Raw genomic sequence first — 14,886 nt, 5'->3', positions numbered from 1 at the left:
GGAAAAAAAATAATTTTGGTTTATAATGTCAACTTCAACCTTCTGCAACATTGTTGAAATATTTTGTGCAGATCCCTATACTTAAGATATATCTACTTCTGAAATGCATCCATAAATTTGGATTTGCATCTCTCTTATCTTGCTGCTTTATTCCTTCCCCATAAATCCAGTCATTTCCTTGGAGATCAGAGCAAGTACAGCTTCGATGCTGAAATTTTTTCCCGTCCTGGGTATTCAACCTACTGTTAACTTACTGCTCTTTTAACTTCTTCCTGTTTCTCTTCCCTCTTTCCCTTCAACTCACTCACTATCCAACAGTGTTGCATAGTCTGAGTAAGAAGGTCTGGAATACAGCTAGTTTTCTACTGTCTTTCTTATCATTCCTTCCGCCCACCCAAATTTCACAATTGTAGTATGTGTTTCTATAACTGTTCTCTCTGGAAACTTCCTTCCTGTACACAAGGCTTACTTTTTCCCAGGGAATGCTCCCAGTAATTAGATTATATCCTTTCCTGCTCTGCCCTGTCCAGCAAAGGACGTTCTGCTCATTTGGACAATGCACACATTTGTGGCTCATTCCCACCATGAGCTCCAAGATGCCTTCCAAGAGGAGCAGAGCATACCACATTAGTGGCACTCTCCATAGCACCAAGTTCCAGTGCTAGAACTGGGCCCAGTACCCTAACAGCTCTACCAAAAGCCTACAACTCTAGGCTGGAGGCCACCTGGACCTCAGAAAGCTCCCAAACAGGGAGCTCCATGGAGGTACTTGCTTAGAAGCCCTAACCTCATCTGATTTTACAAAAGTCCTTCCTATAAAGCAAGGCACATGGAGGTGCTAAAAAGTAAACCCATGGTTTTGGTATAAATTTGCAAAAAGGGACTTCCTGGCTTATGGCTAGTGCCATAGCTATTAACCACAAGTTTTGTACCTTTAGTTGTAGTTAAAAACATCAATGCAAAAGACTGCTTGCTTGATCTCAGATCCTTGGTTATACGCATTTATAATTGGCCTCTGGGCAGAAGAGAGGACAGATGGAAGTTAAAATGAAATATCTCAAGCACTGATCTCTCAAAAATTATATTTGCTTAAGTTTCACTTTTGTCAGTATAGTTGCAGTATTACATTACTTATTTCTACCACTTGCTGCAAGACCTTGTAGTAAAACTAAATAATAATAATAATAATAATAATAATAATAATAATAATAATAATAATAAAATTGTTATTTAATATTTAATTAAATTAATTAAATAATAATAATAATTAAATGATAAAATTTAATTAAATGAATAGTTTAATATTTAAATATTATAACTAAATAATAATAATAAAACTAAACTCTGGTTTCAGTGTTCAGACCACAGAGGACAGATAAGTTGGTTGACAATTTTCTACTATCCAATTCTTAGGATGGCTCCACTGATACAAGTAGTAGGAGGCCTTAAGCAGCATGTCTCTTAGCAAGTATTCACAGTATACTGTGAATTCACAGAGGCGCAGACATACACCCAGGATAGTTTTCATCAAAACACAGACCAAGTTTGGAAAAAAAACTGTACTGGTGGTACAAACATAAATGTACTGAATTTGTGGCTTAGTTTAATCTGCTATTCATTAGAAACTTTCTTAAAGCTTGAGGCATAGCAAACAGGTAGTTTCCACTCTGAACGTAACACTTAGTGTAAAATATGTTAAGCACCAAGCCTGATTACTGATTTACTATTAATTATTATTTTACAGTACTCCAAGTTACTTCAAGTTACAGTTCCAAGATCCCACACAATTTAGAAGTGTTACTGTTCTAGACTACTCATGGAAAAGTTCAGTCCATCACTGTGCATATGTTACACTCTCTGTGCAGATCAGAAGTAACATGTAAGCAAGATTAGAGGAACTGCCCAATCTTGGAGTCAACAATCCTAATGCACTATGGCAACACACTGCCCTCTGTTCTAGTACTCCAGGTAGCAGATGATAGCCAATATCATCCAACAAGGTATTTAAAGCCTAATAAAGACAAGTCCAAAGAGAATACTTTCTGAGAAACCAGCAGAAACGACTGGAATATACTGGAGGACCTAGGAAATGAACCGAGTTTATGAAAAATCTGTGTTAGCTTTGCAGGGGGGACAAGATAATGCCGAGATGAGTCTCTTGAGATCCAGTTCAAATTTTCAGATTACACATCTGTCTCCTAATTCACAGATATAAATGAAAGATTTCATTCACATATTTTGAAGACAATTCTTACTTTTTTAGAGGTAAGAAAACTAAGACCCTTTTTATAGCATGAAAGTTAGGAAATAGCAAATTACCTACTTGCCAGAATTATACAAACATTTATTTTAAATTTCAGTGTGCTAATCCAAGGTTCCAATCACTTTAGTAAGTTCTAAACATGCTTTATTAGCAGTACTGTACATTCTTACAGGTTCAAGCAGTAAAATGTCCACTGAGACAGTGGACAGCAGATTAGGCAGAGCAATAGCAGTTTAAGAGGCTCCTCACAGAGAGGACACTTCTGCGTCCTGTGATTCCTCTTCTCTTCATCTGTTTTTCAACCTATTTTAGTAATAAAGATTAAACATTTAGTGTGACCCTCAGCTGCCTTTTTCATGGTATTTGTGATTGTTCATCACCTGATTTACCCAAGTCACTACATAACAAAAACAGGAAAACGATCAATTCAGGTTGTGTGCTTAGAACATGCAATGATTAAGAAATAAGGTTTTCACAGAGTGGAACATGAAAGAAGGATTTGAAAAGCATAAAGTATCTGCAAATGCAAACGACCAGGTACAGAACCAAAATCCTTTGTAGTGGCAGGACCTGTAAAGAAAACAGGATGGTCTTTTAAGAGTAGGAGGAGACAGAAGGGTGAGCAAGAGAGAAGAAAAATTAGCAGCACTAATATTTCAGATAATACAGATGATTCAGATGATACAGATTACTCTGGAGAAGAGGAGGCTGAGGGGAGACCTCATCGCCCTCTACAGCTCCCTGAAAGGAGGGTGCAGAGAGCTGGGGATGAGTCTCTTGAACCAAGTAAGAAGCGATTAGGACAAGAAGGAATGGCCTCAAGCTGCCCCAGGGAAGGTTTAGACTGGATATTAGGAAGCATTTCTTTACAGAACGGGTTGTTAGGCGTTGGAATGGGCTGCCCAGGGAGGTGGTGGAGTCCCGATCCCTGGAGGGGTTTAAGAGTAGAGTCAACATAGCGCTGAGGGATCTGGTGTAGTTGGGAACTGTCAGTGTTAGGGTAATGGTTGGACTGGATGATCTTCAAGGTCTTTTCCAACCTAGATGATTCTGTGATTCTGTGATGATCTTTTCATTTTAAAAATTAATTGTTTTCTGGTTTATATGAATAATTCAATATATACATATTCATTTTAGTGGGGCAAATACGGGTATAAAACATCTCAGTACTTGAAGACTGGATATTTGCTATAAGTGCAAATCTAATCTAATCTATACAAAATATATGTGTGTCTGAGGACTCTTAATTCTTTGTTTCTGTATTCTAGAAATCCAGGATTTCATAACAGATACCAAAATATTTGCTGGCACAAAACAACACAAAGTAAATCAGATTCCATTGCCTAAAGAGGTATGGTGTATAGATAATTAATATTATGAAATGAATTGTATTAATTAATCTTGTGAAATGCCTTTAATGTTGCTAGTACATTTCATCTTCAAATATATTCTGTACTACCATGTATGCAGAACAGCACCCTTTGTGATTTCCATGTAATATGACTAACATCATACCACAATATTCTCCCAGCATTTACTGATCTGTAGCTCAAGCCAAAAGATTTTATCTTTGTAATTAATATTCACCATATTTTTCTTTCATAAAATTCTCCAGTCACTTTTTGGATCAATTTAAACTTTTCACAAACACAACAGCCTCTGTCAGTTGTTGAGAAAATACCTCTTTTTGCTTGCTTGAACCTGCCATCTGCTATTATAATGTAATTCCTCCTAATTCTTGTACTGCAAGAGATACCAAAGAGCCATTCCCTATTTTGACCGTGCAACTCAGATTTTCTTTACCCCTAGTATCTCAGTAAGATAAGTATTCTAACAAAATCCGAGTCACTAGGCTTATTCCAGTGTATAAATTTGACTGTTTTCATTCCTAGAGGCTTTTGTTTAAAACACCGGAAGATCACAGTGTCCCCATTTCAGTCCACACCACTGAAATACTCCATGGAAACACATGGACTAAGAGCAACTCTTACAATCTAACCCATGGAAACCAGAACTGAAATAAGAGTTAGGGTTGCAGTCTACATTTATACAACAGTCAAATGATGAAAGACGGGAAAGAATTGCTTAGTGTGATCTATCTAACAGTTTTATTGTAAAATAAGCATGAGCAGGCTGAATGGCAAATACCTTATAACAAGAAGGTGCATTAGATTCCTAAAGAGCTCTCATGGGACTGAACAGTAGAGGCTCATAAGTCTACTGGCATGGCATGAATGATGTACTCCACTAGCTACATCCACTTTCATCAGTGTCTATCATTTGGTTGACTCTACTATATTAAATTTAAGTGAACAGTAACAGGAAGAGTTCTCCAGTACAACATGAATGAAACTTCCTAGTATGTATCGTATTGTATTGTATTCTTTTTTGGACGTTCTCATCTGTAATCACATAACAGATTCATGGCTATTCATCCATTAACACATTCCTCTATTAACACATTTGTCTTGGAATACTACCTGTGTGGTACTGCTATCAATTTTAAGGAGTTTTTTTAACCTCAAAACAAATGTTTGTTTAAATAATTTACTCCTGTCTAGCAAAAGTGCACACAAAAGTAGAGTCCCCTAAGGACCTTGTGTTTTATTATCAGAGCAAGCGTTTTCTCTATATTAATAGCTAATAATAAGTACCCACACTGAACGCTTAAGCAGAATGGCATTTCAGTTCTTCACAAATCCCTTCAATAGGACTGCCTGAAGATTAAGTTTCTACACCATGGAGGCACAATAAAATTCCATCTTTCAAGGGACACATTCTTATTAAAGGAGGGGAGAAAACAGGAATGGGAACACAGTCTATGGTTATTGACTCTGCAGTTATTTAGAGAACAAGAGACCGTTTTTCTTATAGTACAACACTATTCTAATGCTGAGCAAATTTAAAGGTCAATATTGTGACAAAAGCATTTCAAATTTAGAATATTTTATTTAAACGTTCAGCTATTTGACAGTTCAAGAGTGGAGCAGAAACATGAGGTGTTAGTTATGGGTGCATAAGCACTGTAGAGTAGCTAACATTTACAACTTTTTTGTGCATATGCGGAAATATAGAGAGCATGATTATCAGCAGTAAACTGCAAACGTGCAGTTCTTAAAAACGCTTTTATCAACATTGTGGAATCACTTTAAAAGCTTTCCTGTAACTGTTTGGCTGGCCTTTCTTTCCCCTCCCCTTTCGGCTATACAAAGCAACAGTACAGAAGTGCAGAGATGAAATACAAGAGAAAAGGTGAGGGAAGAGCTAATGCAAAATTGCACTGGAATTTGAAGTTACACTTAAACTGAAAGGTCCCTCTCCATCCTCATGTTCCCACCAAATTTTTCTCAAGTACTACTCAGTGCACTCACTACAAAATGAGGTATAATGCAATGCAGTCACCATTATGAGTTGTTAGGGCTTAGAACCATAGCGTATGGGGCGAGCCCACTGAAATGTAACATTCAATCAGGTGCAACAAGACTCAAAGCAGTTCATTGCTCCCCTTCTCTAATTCTAAATCAGCATGATTCAGTTTATCTTTTCTTATCAAGACACTGATGCTGATTATCCATAACCATTACAATTTCCAACACTTCTCTCCAGCTGGGCATGTTAAGGGCATGCAGAAGAAGTTAACACATTTCAGTAGTACTTCTGTGAAATGACTGTGTGATCTTTCACTCATCCTGTCAAGAAACATGCTGCCATTCTTGATGCTGACATTTCCAAGTTTATTTTTGGACAAGAAAAGGGGAGAAAAGCACCATTTTATACATGTTACAGCAACACAGCAAAGAACTTACTCAAACACACTATCAAGAAGCTCCTCCAAATACTCATTTTTAGATACAGCAATGTAGTTCCCTGTAATGCAGTCAGTCCTCTTCGCTGTATTGCTGATACCAGTGCTCATCAGGACAATCCTTAACGGCAACATATGGTCTAAAATACCACTAGCTAGAAAGCTAGTCATCCCTACTCCTTTATTCCAAGACATATGCTCCATTATTTCAGATATAAACACAGATACGTTCTCAGTTCCTAAGAGCTGCTCACAGATTACTCTGAAAGAATTCTGAGAGAATTACTTGTGAGTTTTAGACCTAGGATACCTAAGGAACAGCAGAAAGCACAGAACAAACTTTCACAATGCTCTGCAGAAGCAGCACATCATACCAACTTTGTCTGAGATCAGCTTCAACCAATCTCAGACACGGGGGCTGACTTAGGAGCTAGACAAACAGAACTGCAAACTAGATTTCACACTGTCCTAAATGATGCAGAAACAGATGACTCATTCCCTATCAAGTGAAACAAAGAATAAGTAGAGTTCCATAGCAAAATAGTCTCTGAACAGTCTGGTGCCAGCTCTGTAACGACCAAAACACACCAAATTTCCATTAGAAACTTTCTTTGTAATCTTTTGTGCAATGAAACACAAGGCAAGTATTTCCCAAAAACATACGCATGATTATTTCAGAGAATGTTTCTTGCAACATATGTCCTTTAGAATGTATTTTTCTCACACAGTAAGTCTGCCTTGTAGACATTTTAGGTATCACATTACAAAAAATTTAATTTCTGTTTCCAGCTCCCAGCATGACAGCATATATTTTTGACTATATTTCCAAATGTATTTTGGTGACCAAAGAAACAGATAAGCACTGCTGAAGGTCACTCAAAAACCTTACCAGGTGCTTAATTGTTAGATAAAACTAACAGGTAATAAGTACTTCATTTACTTGAACATCACGTAGATTTTTTTAGGAGAGCCTTTTTTCCTCTTCAGCCACATAAATGCTTTGAAAAGCTGGCCCAGTGTCATGCAGCACTTCCCACTCCAGCTTGTGTAACTTCAGGAATATCTAGTTGCCTTCTCAGTCACATATTCCCCTGAGGTAATGAATGGTTTGCAGTACAAAAAGACAGACCAATTCATATTAATCAGATTCTCTCATCAGACACTAAAGATTTGAAGCAGGACTACCTAAATGTTAGTGAAGTCAAGGCAGATGTAGAGAACATCCCCAATTAAAACAAATAACATTGTTCTTTTCAGTTGCCCTTGCACAATGACAATAAAAAAGCTCCACCACAACAAAATCATCAATAGCAAAATAAATACAGCTTTCAGTAACAGAGTTGACCAACAGTTCCCTGCAGTTCATCTCTGAAGCATAAAACCTCAAGACTCTGGATCATGTGCCTAAATACAGGATGGCAGGTTTCTTATCTTGCCTGGTAATTCTTCCTCCTAAAAATGTTTGTATAAGTCAAGAGAAAAAAATAAAGGTAGTAAATATCCAAAGAAAAGGGCACTTATCATAAGAGTTATTTCTTTGTGAAGTAAAGCTCTTCCTGGCCTCCCTAGAACTTTTCTGGAGCACATTATGTGCTGTTGTGCAACATGTGCATTCCATAGGGGGGGGGGGGGGGGGGGGGGGGGGAAAGTGTTCACAAAACAGCTTGGGCAAAACAAGATTTCCCTTTCTTCATATTCCTCTCCTTTCTGGTACAAGTGCTCCTTATTTTCAGAAGATTCAGCCTTGTAAAGCTGTTCCATGTGTCATTTCCGTGCTTATTTGCTGATAATTTGATCTCTTCACAATGAAAGTATTTGCTGAAATAACACTTTTTTTGTTGGGTTTTTTTTTTTTTTTTTCCTTGAAAGGATAGCAAAACTACCTGTAATTGCACCAAGATTTCAAAAGTAGGTATTTCCATGTTTAAGATTAATGCTAATATTGTTACTTGTTGTAATGAGAAATCTAAATTCAATCTACTGTCTGCATTGTAAATGTGCTTGAATGGGATTCTGCAAAGTACTGAGATCTCCACCTTGATATGAAAACTGTTAAAACACAATGCTATCCACTGACAGAAAGTAAAAGTTATGTAGATGTGCTGGCTAGATAAAAGGCAGATTACTCAGCAGCCTGCATGGTCAGGCACTAATGAAAAATGTGTTAATAGGAGGAAGAGGAACAGTTTTGGGCTGCTTTTGATAAATCTGAACTTTCAAAGCATCCCATTAGAGACTCAGTCTAATGACTGTTCATTTAATAGACACTATATAAAAGGTTATAGTAATGATACGATGTCTTCTTTGAAACTTCAGATATCTTTGATTGCCACGCAGTAATATAACCTTTACTCACAAGTAAAGGCTATGTTGTTGAACAGAGATAGCAAATAAGCCTTCAAAGGCAATGAGCGTATTCCAGGCAGGCATAAAGCAATTCCACAGCTGTCCATACACCTTACAACCATGTTGTACTTTGCCACTGTCACTGTTACAACATAGTGCTATTTGAAGCCTTAGGACTGCTGGCTGAAGATATTAGTCACAAGGATGAAAAGGGATTATTTTTTCCCCTCTCATGCTGAATATTGTTCTAACAGACTTTTTTTTTTCTACCTTTAAATGCCAATTAGTTGCAATTTCTTGATAACAGAGCTAATTCAGGCAGCAGTCCTCTCCCCAAAAAGTTCACCTTTCAACTGAGAAGCCATGGAGCATAATACCCTGATAACGAATACACTTTCTTTTCCTTGACAGGATTGTCTTTTACTAGCAACAAAGGCAACAATAAACATAATTCTAACAGATATGTAGCCTACCACAAAAACTTCTAACTTTGGCAGGTTAGAAAAAACTAACCAGATATCTTTATTTTTGCAAGTAAAACACTTCATTTCATCACATGACTTTATTCTCCCACTGTCATGAAGGGAGACTCCTTGTAAGGAGTCTAAAGGTACTGAAGAAATACCTCCCAGCTCAAGTTCTTTTTTCACTGTTGCTATCACAGGGGCCAAAGCTGACACTTCGCTTGCACTGCTTTCACACACCTGACAGTCTGTGTCTATGTTCATAAAAAGGAGATACTGGTTTCCATATTGTTTTTTTCTCTGCTCAGACCTCAGATCATCCGGAAATTCCCATACTATCAAGGTGAATCAAATAACTAATAACTTCAAATACAGTCTGAAAGGGGCAAGTGGGAAAAATCTCTAGAGACCAGAGGAGATACTTTGATTTTGCATGAAGTACCAAATAGTTTTAGCAAGACAGAGGCAAACATGGTTGTTCTGCCTCATTCATTCAGCTTCCTTAAATTCCTTTTGGCAACATTCTAGGCAAGCTGTTATACTCATTACATAGTGGAGTATAGATAAAAATGTACTTTTATGTCCATCAGTAAGGATTCGCCTGCCTTCCTTCCTTCCTTCCTTCCTTCCTTCCTTCCTTCCTTCCTTCCTTCCTTCCTTCCTTCCTTCCACCAGTTAGTATATGAAAAAGCTCCCTAGTGCAGTTCTCACCATTTCTAGGAAGCTTTTAATGGAAATTTGGAAAAGTAACTTTCAAATGTTCTCTTAAAAGCATGTCTTCTAATCAACTGGTTAACTTGCTTTTCACATATAAGCTAGAGAAACACATCATCATGATCATGACTGAATTTCTGCAGAATCCTTTTCTAATCTTACATATTTAGGCCCAGGTTTTTCAGTCTGGATATCATTTAGTTCAATTCTTTTTCTGTTTTATTCTCCTAGTGAAAGACAGTCTGCCATTCTGTTATATATATGTTTTTGTATATCTATATATATCTACATCTATAAATTTTCTTCTAAAATACACATTTTAAGAAACTTTATTTTGATTTGTATCTTCTATATTAAATGTACTCGGTACTTTTTATTGAAAACTGAAATTACCATATTTATCAATTCCCTATTTCAATTCATATATCCAATGGAAACATCAATAAATCGGATATAAAAGATCCTTCCCCCTGCTTTGCATGCATGTGCATCCACTTCCTGAAATCACATGGTATCGCTGCTAGTAACCTATCCTGTCAGATGTCTGAGAGAAATCTGAACTTCAGAAATGTGTCCTGAGTTTATTACTTGGCCCACCACCAATGATTCTTAAATTGACTGGTTATATACATGCTTAAAGGCTCTTGTAGTGTCAAGTATGTTGCATTTGCATTTTAGTAACAGAAAGTATACCAATTCATTTAACTACATCAGACAACACTGGGACTTTTTTAAATTATGTTTTTTAAAAGATTACTATAAATGTCCATCTTAAATGTTAGTTCTATCAAATAACTGCCAACTTGAAGACAGAAATTCACTACAAGGACGAACAGACATCTAAACGCCACTGTTAGTACAACAAATTATTTTCTAATATGTTCCAGGATGCCCTGGAGAATTAAACACTGGCTTCATTTCTCGGATAGGATATGGTAGGATGAAGCCAGAGCCTTCCTCACAGCAGGAGTGCTGTTGTGGAACTAGAGATGCAGGCAGAAAAGAATAACCATAAAACACTGTGAGAGGAATAAATTTATGAGATTTACAACAGAGACCATCCCTTAATCAACAGGAAATAGGGACTTATGCCTATGTTTGGAGACATGCAACAACACAGGATGATAGCATGCAGTTACCTAGAAGATTTTGCTTCTGGGTTACTGAGCTAGTAATTTTTTCTAGCTGAAGTGGTAAAACTCATTTATGGCAAAAAGAAAGCATTCAGAAAATAGGTATACTCACGTATCTAGGAATTTTCCTAGGACTAGCATAACAGTTCTGTAACTGCTCTACACTGGTAGCAGCATAGGGAAAGAAAACAAAAAGACAGAATATTATTGTGGGGTTTTATAAATTTATCTGGACCTAATTTACAGTCCTTGTGGGACAGTGGCATTAGGTCTTTAAGATTATCGCAATAATAGTTTTAATCTTTTTCTAAAGGGCTACTATGAATTCAAAATTGTGCACTAATTGCAACAGCTGATATGACTTTTCCTGTTTATCTGGATTCTAAAAATTTAAGCAAAATCTTTCCATCATCAAATTATACCACTTATGAGGTATGAGAAGAATTGACATCTAACATATTTGAAAGTATCCCTATAAAATGTTCTCCAGATAAGGTAAAATGACTATTTCTGTTTGATAAAATTGACTCTTTAAAATATTATTCTAATGGATGAGATCCTGCATTAAAATGACATTTCAGCTTTCAGGGTCAGGCATGAACAAGCTAAAGGAGATACACATTTTCTTAGCTAAATTGTGCTTGTCATAGAAGCATCAAAGAAAAAACTCACACTGCTTTCTATAGATTCTTTTAATTCAAAAACCATCAATCAGTATTCCAGTTCAATGTCTAAGCAATGCAACCTTTATCTGATGAAGATAAGAAGTGGCAGTTGCAATTACAAAACTCTGCCACAGAATAAATACAATTAAGTTATAGATTACAGTTACAGATATTAATGCATAGCTCATGCAGGGAATTCAGATCCTGAAAAAATCTTTGAAGGGAAAATTTAGGCAGCCTTAATGGCAATAACAAAGCACTTAATCTGGGTTCAGGTTTTCAATCTACATTAAAGTTAGCCCCGGAGGAAGCATGTCTCCGTGGATAACATAAAGAGTTATACTCACTAACTTGCTCTAACCAGTGGCTTATTTCATGACCTTGGCCAAACCATGTTGTTCCCTAAGTTCTTCTGATTTTACAAAGGGTAATGATTTTTACCTGCTTCCTTGAAGCCTGTGGATAAAGAGCACTGAATAAGTGCTAAGGAGAATTAAGGAGCAAAAAAATTCAATATTGCATGTTTATTTTGAAAATTGAGGTCAGCTTTATCCATTGGCTATTATTTCTTTACAGCATAATTTTTCATAACGCAAACCACATTAATAAGAGTTCTCATGGCAGTAGGATCCACTGGATTTTTTTTACTATCAAACTCAGCAACATGATCACGAGTGACATTTTGAAGTCTCTAAGAGCTAAGATAAAGTCCTTAGAGAGGAGGAAGGCTTCTAATTAATAAAGTGTGTAACACCTGCATCCAACTTCATCAGCAAAAGCAGATGGAGTAAGAGAGATAAGAATGACTGAAGACAGGCAGTCATTGATTTAAGAAAAAAAAAAAAAAATCCAATGGCAGAAAGCCAATTATTTAATTTCTAAAAGGGTGATTAAAAACATATTTTTGTGCATATTTGTTTAAATTGAAGGTAAACACAAAATATGTCAAACTCTCATAACTACAAGCTATGTGTACATCCTCACCCTACCACAGCATTTGCAACCCATCCCTACTGTTCTGTCAACAACATGTCAGACATGTTCCTCTACTGAGATACAAATGAAGTAATTCTCCCTTCTCTTAGGTGTCAGCAAAAAGTTTGCTCCTGCAGATTTCTGTTTTGTCATGATCAGCTAAGAACTGACATTAAACAATAAACGTTGAGCCAACAACCATATGTACAACTGGTCAAACTTCCATTCCCTCTCCGTAGAGTTCAGACCTGAACAAGCAAGTGAGCAAAAGAGTCAGAAGCCAAAATTCTAATTAACTCCAGGACACTGAGGTAGGCTTGGTTATACTTAGTTGTGACTGACCTGGCAAGAAGGTTTATAAGCTAGGGGATATTCAAGGTAGTTTAGTGACTTTTGATATTGGGGGAGGGCAACCATTAACAACTGGGCAATCAAATACTATTTGCTGAGCCCATTTTGCAGGTAACACCTTTTGATTCTCTCCTCTCCTGCTGTACACATCTCCTCTACTGCTCATGCCCAGTAGCAATGACTATCCTCACCCAGCTGAATCCTCAAGGCCTACAAGCCATCTTACATACTGACAAGAAGCGGATTGCCTCCCTCCAACTTACTTTTAGTTGTCATAAAGTGACTACTTGTGTTTGTGCTGAACACAGCCCCAAGCCTGGTGAGATAGCACCTCTGACAGTTTTTGCAGTAGCAGCCATCACTGAATACATTTCAAATGATTAATTTCCTTAAAAATAAACCTAGTGAGTGCACATGTGCTAACAAGTTAAAAATAATAATAGGTGTCTGTGACCGTGCTGCTTCTGTCTGAATCCTTCAGGGGAATTCAGTTGCTAAGAACAACTTACACAGCTTGCCATATTTCTATGTGTTAAACAACAACCAAATAACTATAGGCAAAAGTCCCAGCTGTCAAGTATGAGGAGTGTAGGGGCTGATCGGGGGAGTACAAGGCATTTTTCTCCTGTGTTATATATGCATATTAGATAATTTAAAAGGAAAATGAAATGAGGCAAGGACAGAGTGGGAACATGCTACCATCACTTCAAAATACCATGCCCAAAAGTTTACAGAAAAAATTCTGTTTGACCAGTAGCTTTGTTCTTTATATAGTGCTCCTAACAGTGCCTCACAGCATAATCTTTCCCAAGGAGAACACACTAACAGCTCTTTCAGATAGCAAGAAGGCTGAACTTTGTTCAGCTACCCATATAGGATTTCTCTTCCAGGCAGGTCTCAGATACAGTGAGAAGAACTGGAGGCAAGTGTTAGAAGTAGCATCCATGACTGCTGACTCATTCCACAGAAACAACATTCGGGCCTCACTTCTCAACTTGTCAGTCTAGACTCTTTTTATGAGAAATTTTGTTTCAAACTGCTACTAATTAACATTGATTTGTAGGACAGAGGCAAGAAAAGCCATCTTTGTTTCTTCATGCACAAAGACTGAAAAGATAACTTAGGCTTTTAACAAAAGTCTGTTGATTTTTCATGGCTTTGCTTTATTTCCAAGGTCTTACTACTCAGCCATAAAACTTATTTCTGGGTTGAAACCAGACACACAAGCCACGAGCTCAGAGCTTTGGTTTTTAACATACATACTGGAAAACCTGAAGAAGACACCTCCCTCCCCATATTCCCAGGGTTCAGTACATGCTATACATGTATCCCTAGTGATTTTACTGGTGGTCTTGCAAGGAATGAATGCTGAGAATAAAATACTCATGATGATTAGGAGAGGGCATCTTTTCTTCATTTCCTCACATTTATACTTGTGGCATAGGAAGGAAATATTGTTTTGCCATTTTGAGTGGTTTTCTCTATGTATGTAGTATATCAACAATAAACACAGCGCAAATAGAATAATTTCTAAGATTTGAAGTGGATAATAAGTCACATTTTAAAGCTGAAATCTGATGAGAGGCAGATCAGTAAAATTAGCACGGCACAAACCCAACAGAATCTTGAGTATAACGTGGGTCAGTGATCTGCAGACTTAGGATTATCCACACAGGGCCCTAAAAAAATTGTTAACAGCATCTGTACTGTCTCTTGGCTCCATATGATTTAGGCAGGCACTTGAATGTAGTAGAGGGTTTATTGTCTATGAAGATATTGATTCGTAAATGAAAATTCTCTCTGTGGACCTTAACACAATGCTCTTTAAAAGCTCGTGAAGCATTACAGAACTCTGTCAAGTCAATATTCCATGTTTTATTAATTACCTACTTAGCCAGTTCTTTGATTGGTTAAATTTAGTGTCTGTAAACCTCCTAGCTGCATATTTACCTGTAAAGTCTCAAAAGAGCTATTTCAGGCTGATGGATAAACACATGCTTAGAGAATTCCTAATAGGAAGTTTACATAACACACAGAATTTTAAAAAAGTTATTTAAACAAATAATAAGGGATAGGTATTAACAAAACATCATTATGAAAACCTGTACAATCATATGTGTATGCTGATAATTAATTATGGCCTTATATGTAAAGGATGTTCTCATCTCAT

Source organism: Athene noctua, chromosome 8, assembly GCF_965140245.1.
Source record: "Athene noctua chromosome 8, bAthNoc1.hap1.1, whole genome shotgun sequence".
NCBI lineage: Eukaryota > Metazoa > Chordata > Aves > Strigiformes > Strigidae > Athene > Athene noctua.
The sequence above is the reverse complement of the archived record's forward strand: the minus strand, read 5'-3'. Positions refer to the sequence as shown.